We start from the raw sequence: 17,734 nt of genomic DNA on the forward strand, positions 1-17,734 counted from the left end.
GGTTCTGATAAACCTGGCCAATTACACCCCAAATGTTTGACTTGGCACGATTACTTAAAAGGATTACCTATCCCTTTTCGGTTCGGTTTGGCTTTGCATAACAAAATACTTAAAAGGGATTATTATATCATTACCTGGCACAACCTCAAAATCGGTTTGGATCCGTTTTACAGACAATCGTATCATATTTTAAAAAAAGCTGCTTGTAAGGCAAAGCTGTACGGTAAAATAATTTAAAATAAGTAGGCATAATTCTCCTCATCTAAATCTGCCAAGGTTGCATCGATGGGCGGGCCTATATTTCGCGCACATCATTTACTTCATCCGTTCGGTAATCCGACTATAGGTCTATTGTGGCTTACTCCTAGGTGTTTATACTTCTTCAATTAAGTCTGCTCTCTTTAAGAGTTCGATAATTTAACTGGTAGAAGCATTCTTAATGTCTTCCGTTTTAGGTAAGGCATTGCCGAAGATAGCCAGCCTAATTTTCTCTAGTGACGGACATCTGCATAGGATGTCTTGACACAGTCTTTTCTTCCTCCATGCGTAGTCTGCATTCGGCGCCAAACAAATCCTATTCATATCCATTCTGTAGTGACCGGTATACATTCCTATTAGGGCTGTTAGGTATTTTCTTGTTGAGTTGTCTTATGGCATCTGTTACCTGCACCTGCATTGTTACGTCGGATATAAAAGCATTCACATTTGTGTGGTAATCCCTCCCAGTAGCGCTTTGTCTTATTATTTACCAAGTTTGTGATTGTGTATTTTACCGTATTGTAGGTAATACCTAATGCTGCTTCTGGACCTATCAGATTGGATTCTCCTCCATTTTTGGCAAGCTTCTTAGTCGTCTCATTTCGATTGCCTCTCCCGAAATCCATGTTAGGGTCATTTTAATCCCTTTCTCAAGCAGTATGACCTCGTTTTTGCAGCTCCATATTGCTCCAGATGTGCAGGTAGGGAATTCTAGCACTTTTAGAGCTGCTTGACTGTCACTATAAATTTTGATGATGCTGTTTTCATGTTGCATTTGGCTAAGCATTTTTACACATATTTCAATGGCATGTACTTGCGCCTGAAAAATTGATGAGTATTTCCCAGGGCAGATAGTTTTTTCTGTCGATTATGTTAGTACAGTATATTCCAGCTTCTACTCCAAAATTGGTTTTGGAGCCGTCTGAATATATTCGGATGTCCGCTTTTTCGAGTTCCATCCACTTCCAATCCCAGTTCGCTCGATCTGGTATGTTGACCGAATATCAACTTGTGTTTAGTGTTTTTCTTGGCATTAGGTCTGATAGCATACCAAGTGTGCTATGTCTGCTTCTCAACCAACTTAGTTGATTCCATCCAGACTTTGTTTGCTGAGGTTAGTCCAAGTAGTACTTCTATGGCGGCTGCTGCCGAGGTGGTTATGATCGCCCCCGTAATGAGTAAACAGGCTTAACTTTAAAGGCTTTTAAGTTTTATTTTGGCCAGTTGTTGTGTTGTTGCTCCATCCCATCACAGAGCCGTAGAATATCGTATAACCTTTGTATTCGTTTTGGGTTCATTCCCCAGATTTTGCCACATATCCTGCGACAGTTCTATAGAGACAGCTTTGCTTTCTTCATTGTTTTGTCGATATGCGAGTTTCACTTAAGCGTCCTATCTAAGGTTATCCGAAGAAATTTCGCCTCCGTCGCAAATTGCGTGGTTTCACCTCTCAAGATTAGCGGTTAGAGTTCGTTAGAGAATAACTATATTGTTATCATTCAATTTAGCATTTATTATATCTTGGTCAACAACTTTGGCATAGTTATAAGACGCACGGTGTTGCTTTTTTAGAATTTTTGAGTCGATCAAAGGGTTGCTTGATAATCGGTTTTCTCGCAGGGTTTCATTAGCATGAAAACTCATATCTGTAAGTTTTTTTTATTGGCGCGATTTTAGAAAAAATGTCAAAAAAAATGTATAATTTTTTATTAGGCCATTTTTCAAAGCACATCAAACTATTCCAAAACTACAGCCACACCAACACCATAGTCGCTATATGTCTCACTTATATCCGTTGAAGCACATTGGCTAAAATAAGTCTCAAACTAATTGACATGCTTCAATCTTGTTGCTCCTACCCAAAGCTTGTATCCATATTTTATGGGTTTGCTATGGATGCATTTTAACCATGCCTTCCAAAGTAAAGCAAATGCACCATTGTTTCATCGTGAATTTGTTCCAGTTTACTTTGTTTCATACATTTTTCATTTAGATATCTGACCAAGGGTTGTACTTTAGAAAATATATTATTAAGTAATTTGTGACATGGGTGTTTGTCAAAATAAACTCATTAAATTATATCACGAGTAAGTGATTCTGAAACAAAAGCTGACACTCTTGCGTTTCCAGTACATTCTCTAAGTATTAGAACCCCTATAAAAGCCTTACTTGATGTATACCTATTAGTTCCATTAGCAATAAAAGCTATTAATTCTTATTAATCGAAAAAAATCTAATTATCGAAAAAACCCGCAAATAAGTGCAATGACGTTGTATCATTTTTAATTTTAATTGGGCTATTATCTATTATCTCTCTTATCTATTATTCCTCTTTATTACTACAACATCTTCATTTGTCCATGTATATTGCTTTTTTTCTTAGTTAGAGTTTCCTGCTATCTAGCTGAGAACCTGCTATCTATTTAACGAAAGTATACCTTCTTCTCCAAAATCCTCATCTGTAACCTCTTTAACTTCCGGAGGAAATATAGTTATACCATCAGTCCGGTGCAACACATCGTCATCCTTATCCAAAATGATTAATGATTCGTTCAAAAAAAAGTTCTAAATTTTTTTTTTATTATTATTATTATACTCATTATTAAACTTACTGCCTACATCAGAATCTACTTTTAGAATTAATTTTTCAAATTCAAACAATAAACAAATATTTAGTCATGGCAATGTTTAGTGTGCTGCATGTAGTTATACCTGCAAACAAACCTCCTAGCAAGATGCTAAATATTCAAATTTATTGTTTTTATAATACAATTTATAAAGCTTAAGTATTTTTACGTCCTACTTATGTACGTAAGCTCTAAAAGAAATGAATATCAAAAAATGGCGGATGTTAAACAAATGTTATGTCTGTGCGATTTTTAGACAAATAAATTAACTTACGTGGCAAGGCATATAGCGTAATCACTCATTTTGTATTTTTTCAACTTTACGCTAAAGGAACAAACCTACTTTTGCTTAATCACTAACGGTTGACATGTGTATTTTTCAGTAAACACTTTTACTGCAATACTTAGATAGCAATTTGAGCCTCTCGCGCCATTTCTGTATGCATTATACAGATTTAATAGTGTATTATATCGTTTATTAAATATTTGGGAAGATATGCAATCCTGTGTTAAAAAGTGTACCCGGTCGACTATCGGATTGCCGTTTAGTTTCGTGCACCGTGTGGTGCTGCCGAAGCGGCAAATCTAGGAACGATTTATTTAAGCTGCGCGGACTTGAGCATACGTTAAAAGACGAATATGCCCAGCCAATGAGAGCATTCCGGCACCGCAGAGGCGTGGCTTGCGTACCGCCAAAATTCAAAATACGAATTTTTTAATGCATGTAGTTGAACAGCGAGATTTGGCATCTCCTACATATACAAGGTACCCATTTGAAAACGAAACAGAGCCTATTTTGGGTCCTTCAGAACATTTGCGAAAAAATTCTCGGACCCGTCAATTTTTGATTCAAGGGGGAACCATTTTTTTGCTAGTTTCGCCTCCCTGAGGGCAAAGCCCTAGCGGGGGTGACAAGGGCCCCCAAAATTTTAAATGGAACGGGGGGTCGAGTGATTTGAATTATTTTGAAGGTATTTTTATGTGGATTATAACCCCAAAGTTTCAAGTAATTTGAAATGGTAATTCCTAGCGTTATTGACCAAGAGGTACTTTTTTACGTAAAAAGCTTATTCTTTTTCTTTAAATTTTTAAAGTTTAAACAAAAAAAATTTTTTTAAGTATTTTTTTAGGCTCACCCCCTAAATGTCCACCTGACTAAATTATGAAAATTATGAAATGACCACTAAATTCAGCATATCAAAATTGGGAGAAAACCAAAATTTAAAATTTTTATATTTACCCGTTTCGAAAATAGGTGGAAAAAACCATCTTCAGGTGCCCCCTTTAAAAGGGGCGTAGCTCCCTTGGGGTTTGCGTTTTGCCGATATATGTTTAGAGGAAAAAGTAAGGTTATTTTTGACCAAAGAATACAGGGTTCGCGTTTCGTCCAGTAATTTTGGGATACCCTGTATATGTAGATAAAATTTAAAATAGTTACTTATGCAAATATTTTTCTTTTTAGGTATGTAGTGTGTCTGCTTCCATCTGCAATTCTGGCTTATGAGATACTGTCACTACGTATTCATAATAACTTATTACTAGAATTTATGTAAGTATTTAGTTTTATTATATGCATTTTGCTTGAGGGTACAAGTACTATAATTTTGAGTATCACTTTTTAACTTATATTTTATACTCGTATCTAATTATTTTAACTAACTAATTTTTGAATAAGGTTTCAAAAGAATTTCTTCTCCAATTTGTGCTTTATAACGTAAAAAAAAATCTTGGCATACATTTTAGAAAATGAATTTTGACTTCAAAATTCTTTAAAAATCGCTGAAATACGTATTTAGCTATTTTAATTAGGCATTTTTGTTAAAATTTTAAATAGTGTAATCTTGAATTTGAATTTATCAGCTTAATTTAAAAAAAAAATACTTTCTCTCAAAAAAGGATGTTGTCTTCCTCTTGCATTTCTTTTTTTTTGTCTGAAAATAGCGAAAATATGCTTCTAATTATTTAAAGTAAGATTTTTTTTTGCAAAGCTTTGAAGTTGTTTTTGGTATAGGTACCCTGTCATATCAAAAAACTATCAATAAACCTCGTTTTAGCCATATTCATCTCAAAATTTTTCATGAAATTAATAATTTTTTTTACTTTATAGTTCCTTAGTACGACCTCACCTTGTTTATTGCTCAAGTGTATGGAATCCCTACTATAATATCCATATTCCTGTCAAAATAGTCCAGCATACATTTTTAGGCTATATTTTCTTTAAGAGCACTCAGAATATGAATTACCGTAACACTAAAATATCACTTAAAATCACTTCACTATAAAATCCTCGCACACATAGAGATCCGGAAACTTTTTTCGTTTGCTTTACTCGTATCCTTTAAGCTTAATACTGACAGCAAAAATCAGACTCCTATCTCTTTCTAATAACAGATTGAACCACTCATTTTATATTCCATACCATCATACCAATTGTAGACACAACTCATTCTTTTGAAGCTTTTCTGTCAGCTTGCCTTGCCACCCATTATGCTAAACCTCTTGATTATCTCTCTCATTAGAGTCAAATTACAGTCACAACTCACTTTAAGAGGCAGCTTAAGGGCTGTGAATGATTCCATTTATATCTATCTATAATTTGGTGTTATATGTTTATATTATTTTGATATTCTTTCTTACATATGTAATTGGTTTTTTATTCATTTTTTAAGGCTTGTAATATATATTTTTCCACTTGTTATTTGTATGTTGCTAAGTAATGCTAATGCTAATATCTAATTTCATTTCTAATATTTAAATATTTTGCATTTATACTGGGCCTTTCGTCTATTGAGAAAAGAAAAATTACAAAAAAAAATTGAAAAAAAAAATTAAAAATACGCTCGATAGCTTTTTCAATTTTATTAGGTAAAAATGACATGTAATTTGTACTATGTTTTTCTTTTATGATTTTTTAGTTATGAGCAATTTCACAAAAGAAATAAAAAAAAATAACTTTCTAGAAACTTACCTAAGCAATTCTACAAAATTTCAAATATATAACTTAAGCATTTTTAGGAATTTACCATATTTAAATTGTTTGGAAAAACCTGAAATAGGTATATTATCCAACAATATTACAAAATTTGAAAATCGCAATAGAGCTCGTTAATGGAATGGGGATTGGAATTTTTGAAAAATAAACACTTTCTCAAACAATTTATTTGCAAAACTACTTTGAAAAATGCTAAAATAGTTGTCTAATTTAATTATGTAGTCTCTTTAGAAAAAATAAAAGTATAATTTCCTTAATTTTCGAATTATAGACTTGCTCATAAAATATTCGAAAAAAATCACTTTTTACAAAATTTTTTCTGCTAAGAATAATATATTGAGCACTGAGCATTACGTAAGTGAACTTCGATTTTTTTTTAATGTTTTGCCCTGTAGATTCTTATTTACGCATATCTGCCTTTGGTTGAATTAAAAACATTATTGTTATTATTATCGACATTATTATGATTTAAAAATTATATTCTCAAAAAATGCTCAAAATTTTTAGAAATTTTACTTTTTTGATTTCTGAGTTAGGAGCAAATGAAAAAATCACATTTCTCCAACATCGTATTTACCAAAATTAATTAAGAAAAAATACCTGAATATCTTGGAAATCCTCAACACAAAAAATGCAAGAATCCAATTAACTACCCAACTGACAAAATATGTATATTTAATGAACTAATAAATTCAGCGCATATTGGCCAAACACCCAAAATGCATAATATACAGGGTGTTCCTTTGAAAACTTCCCACGACGGATTTGTCGAAAACCACTGTTTAAAAAAAAAACGCCGAAATACGTTAAAAGGTTTGTCAATGGGGACAACTTTCTCACATAAAATTACTTTACCCCCTTTCACCCATTGCCCCCCAGGTTCATCCCCTTAAAAATTTTAAATGGCAAGGGGTATCAAGTAAAAGCTTGTTTAAAAGGTCTTTCGAAGACTTTTATTTTGACGTTTGATTTTTTTAAATAGGTCGATTCGTTTTGGAGAAAATTAGAAAAATCTTTATTTATCTTAATTTGTTCAGATAGAAAACAAAAACATGAAAATATCAGTTTTTATTTCAATAAATGTTCAAAATGTTGCCCGTTTTTGGCCAAACAATGATATAGGCGTTGTTCAAATTCCTGACTGACATTTTCAAAAACATGTTGTGGGATATCATGGCAGCTTGTGTTTACTCCCCAACCTGAAAGTTTGGATGAACTTCGTCAACGCATCATCGACAGCTGCCATGATATCCCACAACATGTTTTTTGAAAATGTCAGTCAGGAATTTGAACAACGCCTATATCATTGTTTGGCCAAAAACGGGCAACATTTTGAACACTTATTGAAATAAAAACTGATATTTTTATGTTTTTGTTTTTTATCTGAACAAATTAAGATAAAAAAAGATTTTTCTAATTTTCTCGAAAACGAATCGACCGATTTAAAAAATCAAACGTCAAAATAAAAGACTTCGAAAGACCTTTTAAACAAGCTATTACTCGATACCTCTTCCCATTTAAAATTTTTAAGGGGGATGACCCTGGGGGGCAGAGGGTGAAAGATGGTGAAGTAATTTTAGGTCAAAAAGTTGTCCCCCTTGACAAACCTTTTGACGTATTTCGGCGCTTTTTTTTTTAAACAGTGGTTTTCGATTAATTCGTGGTGGGAAGTTTTCAAATGAACACCCTGTATACCAAAAGAAATGTTTATTCCTATTTAGTCTACCATGGAAATGACATCTTCCAATAATTAGCTGTGAACTTTCAATAAATGACATTAAGTTCGACTTGTTTTTATTTTATGGAAAAATATGGACTTTTATTCTTGAAATTTATTTGACATTTATTTCCGGCAACAAATTATTAAAAATTAAAACACAATTATTTTATTTAAATGTCTCATAGTACACCCCATATTTCTCTCGTCTCTCCGGGGATGGTTTGTCGATAGTTTCACACCCGAAACTCCACCGTAATGGGAACGATTTGCTCAACAGCCGATACCTGGGTAATTATAAACTTCATCATTTCTGGTTATTCTAGCATTAATCAGTTGTCACAATTCTCGTGTTATGTTTGATAAATGCATATCTCCGGGGCGTATATAATATTATACTAGAGATATTAACTTCCTGAAGTAATAATTGATCTGTTATGTATGTATAGTTGTGGGTTTATCTCAGGGGAACTTTGATCAATAATATGTGTATCTGCTATGAAATTCGAATAAGATGTGATAGTGTCGAGAATCATGTTTGTATTAAAAATGTGTTGTTTGGTAATAAGCCCGTACTCTGAAAACCCTATAAACAATAGAGAAACACCCCTAAAGTCTCTACCTTCGAGGCAACCGGCTCATATTTGATTTTACGAGCTCACTGTATGTTTTTTTCTTCGCTTTTTTTTTTATTTGCGGCTCTGACAGCACTTTGTCTTGGAACAGGCGGTTTTTTCCAGTTTATTTTTATGAGGACGTATACGCTCGCTAGATTGTCTCGAGATGAGCTCTGTTTAAAGCCGCTTAATCTCTTATGTGGATCTTATATTAAACATGTAAGGAGATATAAAGGATATTTAGTATGACAGCGTGAAGTTATGAACTTCTATTTGGTTAAGCGAGGAGGTTTTTAAAAGAATAAATGGGAAAACATGAGCAGCTTTCTAGAGGTTTTTTTTTAATTAACGATCCAAATAAGGTTATATGATTTGTAATATTGTTGGTTTTAGGGATCAACGAAATAAAAGTCTTTTTAAACTTGCGTGCTTAAAAAAAAAAGTTTAACTACAATTTTAGAGTATAATTTTAACTACATTAAAATGTATGTAGTTTTAAAATTAAAATAAATAAGATTGAGTTGCATTATTGTAGTACAAGCAACGTTAGACACACACTTATAATACAAACGAGAAAATAAAACAGATATTGCAGTAATGAGAAAAAAATACTTAATATTGGACTTCAAAAAGTCAAAAGCAGATTTAAAATGAACATTTACACAGAAAACTTTTGAATACGAGTCCTCAATACATGAATACAGATAATATTATTAAAATTTAATTTATCACAGTAAAATAAATCAACTCTTTTATGTTTAAGAAGTGCACCAACACACTTCTTATCAGTAGCATAGGCTAATGAGAGAATAGACGCGTAATCTTACCAAGAAACGTGGCGCACGCCGCACTTGGCGCTGTCGTTGGCCGGCCTTATTAAATTGGAAATTTTTAAATCGCGCCGGTTTGTTTCGATGGAGCGATGGAGCGGGTTGCCGGATTGTGCTAAATTTAACAAAATTAAACTACTGCTACAGATGAATGATCAGAAATTCGCCCAGTAAGATATTTTTATCTGTATTAGCGCGTATTTTTTTGTAGAGTAGATTATTTGATTAGTTTTATTTTTTATTTACGTTTATAGTGGAAATGCGGAAGTTGCATCATTTTTTTTTATTTTTGATTTTGATAGGAAATGCAAAATAAATAAACACGTGTTTTTTCTCTTTTTCATAGTTCCAAAATTGACAGAGCTACAGCGGTTTGAAATGTGCCTGTGACGTCACAAGACGATAGTTTAATGTCGTCACTCCATGCTTTGTATATCTATATATACAAAACTAAAAACTCGAATATCTTTTGAAATAATCGGATTCAAGCAAAATAAAAAAATACGTATTGATTATTTTACTTTGTTCTTCGGTTTTTAATACTAAAAAACCGATTTTGTTTTTCATGCAACTTCCTCATTGCGCAATTATTCAAATATATGTACTGTAAGAAATATGCCGAATAAGGATCACGTCTCGGATCACGTGCATATAGCCTGGCTTGGTACCGTCGTTATCGTGGTCCAGGTCAATGGCATATTATGAAAGGGAATATCGATCTTAGCATAATTTCGGAAAAGGAAATTCCGAACGGGCATTGAAGGGAAGGACAGATTGGCTTTGACTATTGGAAGTTTACCTAAGTGATTTAAACCCTTGATCTTAGTAATTTTGCTATTACTATTGATACTTTTTATTGGCCATTAGGTAATTCTTGGCTTTATATGTAAAACGTATAAATAAAAAAAAGATAGGGTAAATTTTGAGCGGTTTTATATTGCAAAAATTGGCTTATGAAATTGTTTCATTCAACCAATTCGAACATAAACTCATTTGTTAAAAATTATAAATGTCAAGATCAATAAAATAGAACCACACTGCAAAAATGCCGATGGGATAATTATAATACTAGTGCATATTTAATACCCCAACTGTGATGAAATAATCCGAAATTAATTTAAACAAAGCAAATTTTCATTCTATAATAAAATTATTCTATTTAGAAATAATATAGAATTCTATAAAAAAAATCTAAAGAAATAGAAACCTAAAAGTAATAGAATTCTTCTTAGTTCGGACTGTAATTTATTAGAAACTCAAAATTCACTTTTTCTAGGTATTTTACATAAAAACATTAACATCAAGAAATAATTTTACTTTACATAATAAATAAATGGCTAAAATGGCTTCCTAACCTCTTTATAATTAATATTTTGGTTCTTTACAAATTTTGTAAATTTGCAATTTTTTGCTTGCTATTTTTCGATCTGATTCTTGACCATTTGCAAAATTTAAATAGACTTATCTGAACCAATTTATTAATTAAAAATAGCTGATGAGGATAGCACTCATCGCTGTTAAGACCCAACCAAATCATGTTTTTCGAAATTACTTTATTTTTAATTTTTGTAGTTACTAGTTCTTGATGCTTATATTTATTGTAATAAATGTTAAATGTGGCCATTGATCTGATAATAACTTGCTCGAGTTCGGGGCTTGGAATAATGAGTGATGTCCTTTCTTGCCCAGTGAAGCTCTTATTAAGGAGAAATGATTGTGAAGGCTCTGACAAATTTATATTAGTCTGGAAATTAAGTTTGTTGTTCTATAACACGTCTTACTAAATATCCAGCATAATAATGATTTTCTAAACTAATTTTTGATGTTACAGTTTCTCCTATTTTGGCAACCTCCATTAATTTATTGGACATATCATCATTGGAATTATCCTCATCCATGTGTATGTTAGTCTCGTTAGTTTTTTAAAGTTTTAATTAAAGTCATGGTCAGTAAAAAATGATTTGCGCAAATATGCTTGTTTTTTAACAAGTCTTCGGTTAGACCGACTAGTTGTGAATTTCCTAAAAAAAAATAGATCTAAACAAAGCAAGAAGTATGATCTTTCAAATAAAACTGCAAATAAAAAGTTTCTCTACTTCACTTCAGATATTTTTTAACTGTTAGCAAAATTGATAAAATAAAGTATGTACCTACATATCGTTGCATTTAGAAGAATACCAGGTTACTTCATTTCTAAAATTCTTAAGAGTCATCACATAAAAAAAAAGTTGAAAATTTAGGTTAATTACCATAATATTTTTACAGGCCATTTTCGACACTTACTGCCACTTGTAACACGTAACACCTTCTGTAAAAGCTCGTCGTAAAAAAAGAAAATTGTTGGTGTATCTTTTTTTGACATCTGCCAAGTACGTCAGAATTTTGCTACAAATTTATTTAATATTTTTTTTAAAGAAAGAGTTTGATGTTTAGTTAATCAATTTTTATTAGTTTTGTCTCTAACTAAACTTTTATTTAAAATTATTTGTAATAAACCACTTTAATTATTAAAAGGAAGGCAACCATAAATAAAGTTACCAATCGACCAAAAACTATGTTTTAAAAAAATTCAAAAAATTATAAAAATGCTTGTTTAAGGAGCAGTTTAATTAACCATTAGTTACATGGTACAGATTTATGTTTTTATATTTACTTATCTGATTTAACTTTTTTGGACTACCTTGTATAAAAAAATTGTAAGATAAAATTTGTACCTAACCTATAATAAGAATAAAATACAAGGCTGTCCAATTTAAATATTTTTTTTCTTTTTTTTTAACTTTTTACAATACTTTGTATATATCTAAAACTATGTGTAATAAAGAGTATAAAAATATGTCATCCCCTACATCTTTTACCTTTACATTTTTTTTACACGGTGACCAAAAATACGAATATTTCAAAAGCTGAAGATTTTTTAAAAAATCGTTAAGACACGTAGTTATTGAAGAGTACAACTTTTTAATGAAAATATTGCCGTTTTTTCTTTAACCCCCTGCCATTGGGGTGGTATCCGACCTTATGGAAGTTCTTAAAAATAATAATAATGCCTAATGATAAAAAATAAATTATATAGGGGATTAACCCTAGATAAAATATCTACAAAAAGCAACCACTTTTTTTTCACTAACCAGTAACCAACTACAATAACATTTAACTTATTGGGTCATTTGGGCCAGGTGTAAAAACATTTTTTAATTAGTAAAAACCTTTTTTTTTGGGAAAAAAATGTAAACGGCAACATTTAGACATACCTATGTATATTATAAGGGCCTTTCAAATAAAGTAGGTATGGCCTGATAAATTATATATATTAGTTCCAAATCAAGTAATGTGCTGTTATTTTCCCCCCCCCTCCATCCATTTACTTTAACACAGATTTAACCAGAGAATTCTCTGGTTAAATCTGTGACCATATTATTATTGAACAGGTCCCTGGATTGCCTAATTAACATTTTCTAACCTCAAAAACAATTTACCATCAGTTAAAAAATTATCAATGTTAGCGAATTTATAAAAGCAAAAAACGAAAACAAAAATCGAGGAAACTAATAAGTTTGTTTTGATGAACTTACCACAGTTAAAAACCCAATCGTGACAAATATTTGGTCTTTTAATGGAAAACTTAAACATTTTCAAACTGCATTTCCGCCTAAGGTTGTCGCAATTTAAATAATAACATTTATCGCCACCCGTAAAACGTCTAAAACTAGACATTTTTGTTTTGTTTCAAAAATTAACAACTCTAAAAAAAGTAAACTACTCCCCTTAGGCCAATGTTTACGAAAAAAATTGCGGGCTTTATCACATGACAATATTATGATACGCAAGTCATGCCAAAAACAAAATAATCACACAAGTCCGGCCAGTGAGCCGTCGAGCCGCCCAACCCAACTCAATATGATCATAGAATAACCAGACAAATCAAGAACGACACGCGCGACACTTCCTTGGCCGCCCAACCACCGTCCCAGCTGATCGAGTTGGGTGTCCAAATAGGTGCCATTTACAATGCATTGGAGTATTTTTCTATTTGTCTGGTTATTCTATGTCAGGAGGTAACTGTTAATGGTAAGTAAAGCCTCGTTTTCTCGGTGACAGTTTTCGCGATAGTTGCTATCATGATAGTGACTGCCACATGAACTATCATGAACTATCACCATGTACAACCCCATAGTAGCTATCATGCTGTCGCGATATTACTTTCGTACTCCCTCGCTAGCCTAGATGGTGCGGCGTAACTTTCATGATAAGTTGTTGTTGCTTGATTAAAAATTATGGAAAAAAAGATCTCCCGATTTTAATAACAGAGCGAAGGGGGACCATGCTGAAGAAATTCTGCTGCCCTTATCAGGACTTTCTACATTATAAGAACTAAGGCAGAATATTAGGAGCAAAGATGTATGTACAATCAGAAAGTGGCTAAAATAAAGAAGTCTATGGGAACTGGAACGGGAGCATGTGTACAAACCAAAACTTGTATGATTTTCCGTAGCTGATTTTTTAAAACATAATTTGGAAAAAACGAGTGAGATTCTAATGTAGTAGGTTTTATTTTTCCTTTACTTCTATACAAATAGCGAGGCAAAAAAGATTATGTATTTTGGAGTCTTTTCTCTATTCTATCAATCTGTACTGCCAATCGACTGCCTATGTCCCTATAAAATAGTTAGCAAAGTCTTCTCTTTTTTTCCGAGCTTCCGAGCTTCGAATAGTTACGCCGCATTGTTGCACTTAAATCAACTATACCATTTGACTTCACACTGCGCCAATTTCTAGAAATTATTCCTCCTGTTGCATGATCCTCAATATCTGCTATAACTTTTGTATCATTTCCCACTTTTCGTATCCAGTTGTACAAAACACATACAGTTTTTATTAATTTTACTACTGTGTGAGGAGCAAGTGATATTCGGGATTTGAATACACGAAAACGGGCTGAAATGATTCCAAACGGATTTTCTACTATACGTCTCGCCCTACAGTGTCTATACATGAATACTTTCTGGACAACAATTATTCCATTTCCTCTCTGGCTTGAGTGGAAATGCTTCATCTCCTAATATAACAGATTCGTCAATTTGGTTCAATAAATTTCCCTCAATTGCTTTTCAAAGAGGCGACTTGAATGGTGACTATAATGCTAAATGTTCCTTTGTACTTGAAGTATTGAGAACCGAAATACCGAAATTCGGAGGGCACTGAACCAATACATGTTGTCCGTGAATTGCTCCAATACAATTAGAAAATTCCAGCGAGTTTCAAAACCATTTATCACCTTATTCGACTCCTTTTAACTTTGAGGTACCTAAAAAATAATACCTCGTTTATTGAAACAATTCTAAATAATTAAAATATTTTTTATCTATATTTTTATTGCAGATGTTGCAAGATCAATTTTCAAAAAAAAATGACAAAAATGAGTCAGCAACATTAGATGAAGAATAGACTCAAGAGCCTAAGGAGCCTCAAGAAATCCCTTCCACCACCAGCTCGATGAGACCGATACAGGCAAGTTTTAAAAGACTCAACGTACAGCTGGCGTCAGATGAAGAATTGACGCAATAACTTAGAAAAAATGTTGAAAACCCTTGCATCAGTTCAGAAAAAAAAAAAGACAAATAAAACTATGAAGAAGAAGGATGAACCTTTAGATGAGGCTGTAAAAGTTTTGAAAGAAGTGTCACCCTATTTTTGCCTTTCCGAAGAAGGGCAAAAAAACCACACCATCCAATTACCGCCCGGTTGCTCTGCTTTCAATTACTTCAAAAGTCATGGAAAACGTCATCAACTCAAAACTGCTAAAATACCTGGAAAAATACAATATAATCAACGACAGACAATATGGTTTTAGAAAAAACAGATCAACAGGCGACATACTAACTTATGTCACATATCTATGGCACAAGGCCATTGAGCAACATGGAGAAACAAAATCGGTGGCATTGGATATGTCCAGGGCTTTTGACAGAGTGTGGCATGAAAATTTGTTAAACAAATTGAATGCCTTGGGTTTTTCCGCCGCACTTGCTCCTGGTTTTCCAGTTTTTTAGGGCATAGATCTATTTATGTTGTTTTGGATGGACGCAAGTCTAACATCTTTAAAATTAATGCAGGAGTTCCTCAGGGGGTAATACTTTCGTCAACACTCTATTTAATATACATTAATGTCTTACAACAATACAAAAACACTCTCTCTATTGTTTTGCAGACGATGGCACTATTGTATTCCCTATTATGCCACCAAGACACCTTTTATCAAAAGAGTTCCACAGCAAAAGAATTATAGAAGTATCTCAACTTAACAAAGATTTAGAGAGCGTAGAAGGGGAGTTCGTAAGCTCGTACAGTTTAATGCAGGAAAGACGCAGGCAGCTGTTGTAACCAAAAAGGTAATCATAGGTGGCCCCAACATTATTATGGCTAGAAGAACAATACCTTTCAAAACCAGTCTGAGTCTCCTAGGAGTTACCGCCGAGACTAATCTATCATGTCATACCCACGTGTCAGATATTGCAAAGAGTGCTTCTCAGAAATCGGGCCTTCTCTTTAGGACGAAGAGTCTATATTCATCTGAAAAATTGCGATTTGAGATGAATATCTGATACTTCCACGCACTTGCTACCCCTCTGGTGCGATAGCTTCTCCTTGCAAATGTGTCTAACTATAAAAAAAAATATTTTTTGACGACGCGACGTCACTAGTTAAGATTGCTTCTGTCGGTGGAATCAACAATTCAATCGAGCGTCGTTTCAATATTGTAGCCTTTTTCTCTAATATAAGGACGTTATCTATATGCATTTAACCCATTAGTGCATGAAGTAGGATGGAATAAGAAAAACATAAGTTTTCTATTAAACATTTGTTTAGTGTACTTCAAATAAGCAGGCAAATGTGGAAAAAAAACTAGAAATGTATACATTTGAAAAAAAGGACAGTCCCTTATGAGGAACATTATGCTAAAAATAACAAATTAAAAATTTTGAAAATATTTTGATAATCAACAAAAAATGTGTTCTTTGATATGCCTATTTAGTGTGATAAGCCTTGAAACATATTTTGGGGTGTAAGCCCGCATTACATTTTACGCAAACAAAATTTGCCTTTTTTTTTGCAAAATGCTCACCTTCTATCAGTCTCAGAATATTCCACCAAATGATTGATATTATCAAATCTAACATCCAGCGGTAAGGTTGGTCTTAGTTTCCCTTTTACAAACTTTACGCCATATGAATGCAGCAAAGCTATGCTATGTTTCTTTGAAATATAACTAAAGAAGAACTTATTGGATCCTCAGGGTGAATTATTCTCATAAGTAGCCCCGCATTTACTATGGACATATCAAAAAAATAGGCCAAAATTGGCCACCCCCATTTTCTTTGTCTTATTTGGGTCCTATAGTTGGCAACCATGTTGTCTAATTTATCTACCCCACCCATCCCTCTATTATAATTATATATTATGCCTAGCTGTGGAAAATTTACCTTAGATTTAGTTTCTCTGCAGTAACGTGGAGCTGTTTTGTTTGCAGATACGTCAAAATTTGAAGCAGCTGCTATAACTTTGTTGTTCTTCTGTTGAACAACTACAACATCTTGACTTGCAGACTTATGACAAGAGCCTCTTTTTTCAGTTTTCTATTCTTGTTTTGACCTTAGTGGGCTATTTTCTACTCGATTTTCACGTAAAGTACCTGTGGCACAGTAACCATCCTGAGACAATCGACTAAGTAATTTTAACGAAGTAAAATAATTATCAAAGTAAAATTGATAGCCTTCATTTGGTGGTATTTTGGTGGCCTCCTATTCCATATTCTTTATTCTCGGAATAAGTTAAATTATTTTGTTTGCCCATATAAATATCAAAAGCTAAAAGATTCCGATTGCTGGTACAAAGAGCCCAGTTTTTGAACCCAAATCTTATGGGCTTCCCCCTAATAAAGTGTTTCGCATAATGTTTTCCATAATAAGCAATCATGCTCTCATCAATACTTAGTTTTTCAGCAAGACCTCCGTACTTCCTATAATTTTCATTTAGCCGCCCAATAACCGGTCGAAGCTTATAAAGTCTATTATCCTTATCTATTTTGGAATTATCGTTCATGTGCAAATTTCGTAATATTGTCTCAAAACGGTTGAGGCGAATACTTTCTGCTAATATTTTTGGAATATCATTATTAGCTCCCCAATACATTCGTTTGTTTGGATATTTAGCATACCCAGAAAGAGCTAAAGTACCAAATACAACATACAGTTCGTCATGACATAAATTTAAATATAAATTTTTTTGAGATGCATACAGATTTGTTTGGGTAACAATATGTTCACACATCGTTGCATAAAAAAAAAGTTGAAAAAATGTTAGTGGGGAAGTAATATTCACTAAATCAGCTGGTGGCTGCTTGGGGACACACGTGGAATCTATACAGATCGTGTTTTCGTTCGTTACTTAGGCTCGATGCACACGAGCGATTTCGTTCGCGACGTCATCGCAGCGCGAGAACGCCGTTCTACAGTGCACACGAGCAAGTTTATTTAAGAGAAATCGCGTTCAACGGACTTTCATTACGTTTACGACTTTAGCATGGATGGTTCAAGACGTGTTGCAGTGGCGTACTTATCGTACCATTATTTGTACAAAAACTCAAAAAGAAAATATTGGATACATCTTGTTGTCAGTGCTAGACTTCTGAA

The 17,734-nt window shown here is 33.0% G+C and overlaps 1 protein-coding gene and 1 long non-coding RNA gene across 2 annotated transcripts in view; one reads left to right on the plus strand and one right to left on the minus strand.

Annotated features, from left to right (window-relative positions):
- The window catches only part of LOC126733471 (uncharacterized), a 162,496-nt gene extending 157,375 nt beyond the window's left edge, over positions 1-5,121 (minus strand). Inside the window, exon 1 of the long non-coding RNA XR_007659720.1 lies at positions 5,012-5,121. This is a non-coding gene — a long non-coding RNA (uncharacterized LOC126733471). The remainder of the gene's footprint in view (positions 1-5,011) is intronic.
- Positions 1-17,734, plus strand: part of LOC126733456 (opioid-binding protein/cell adhesion molecule-like) — a 562,254-nt gene that overhangs the window by 230,151 nt on the left and 314,369 nt on the right. The window lies entirely within an intron of this gene.

Source organism: Anthonomus grandis, chromosome 1 (genome assembly GCF_022605725.1).
Source record: "Anthonomus grandis grandis chromosome 1, icAntGran1.3, whole genome shotgun sequence".
NCBI classification, from domain to species: Eukaryota; Metazoa; Arthropoda; class Insecta; order Coleoptera; family Curculionidae; genus Anthonomus; species Anthonomus grandis.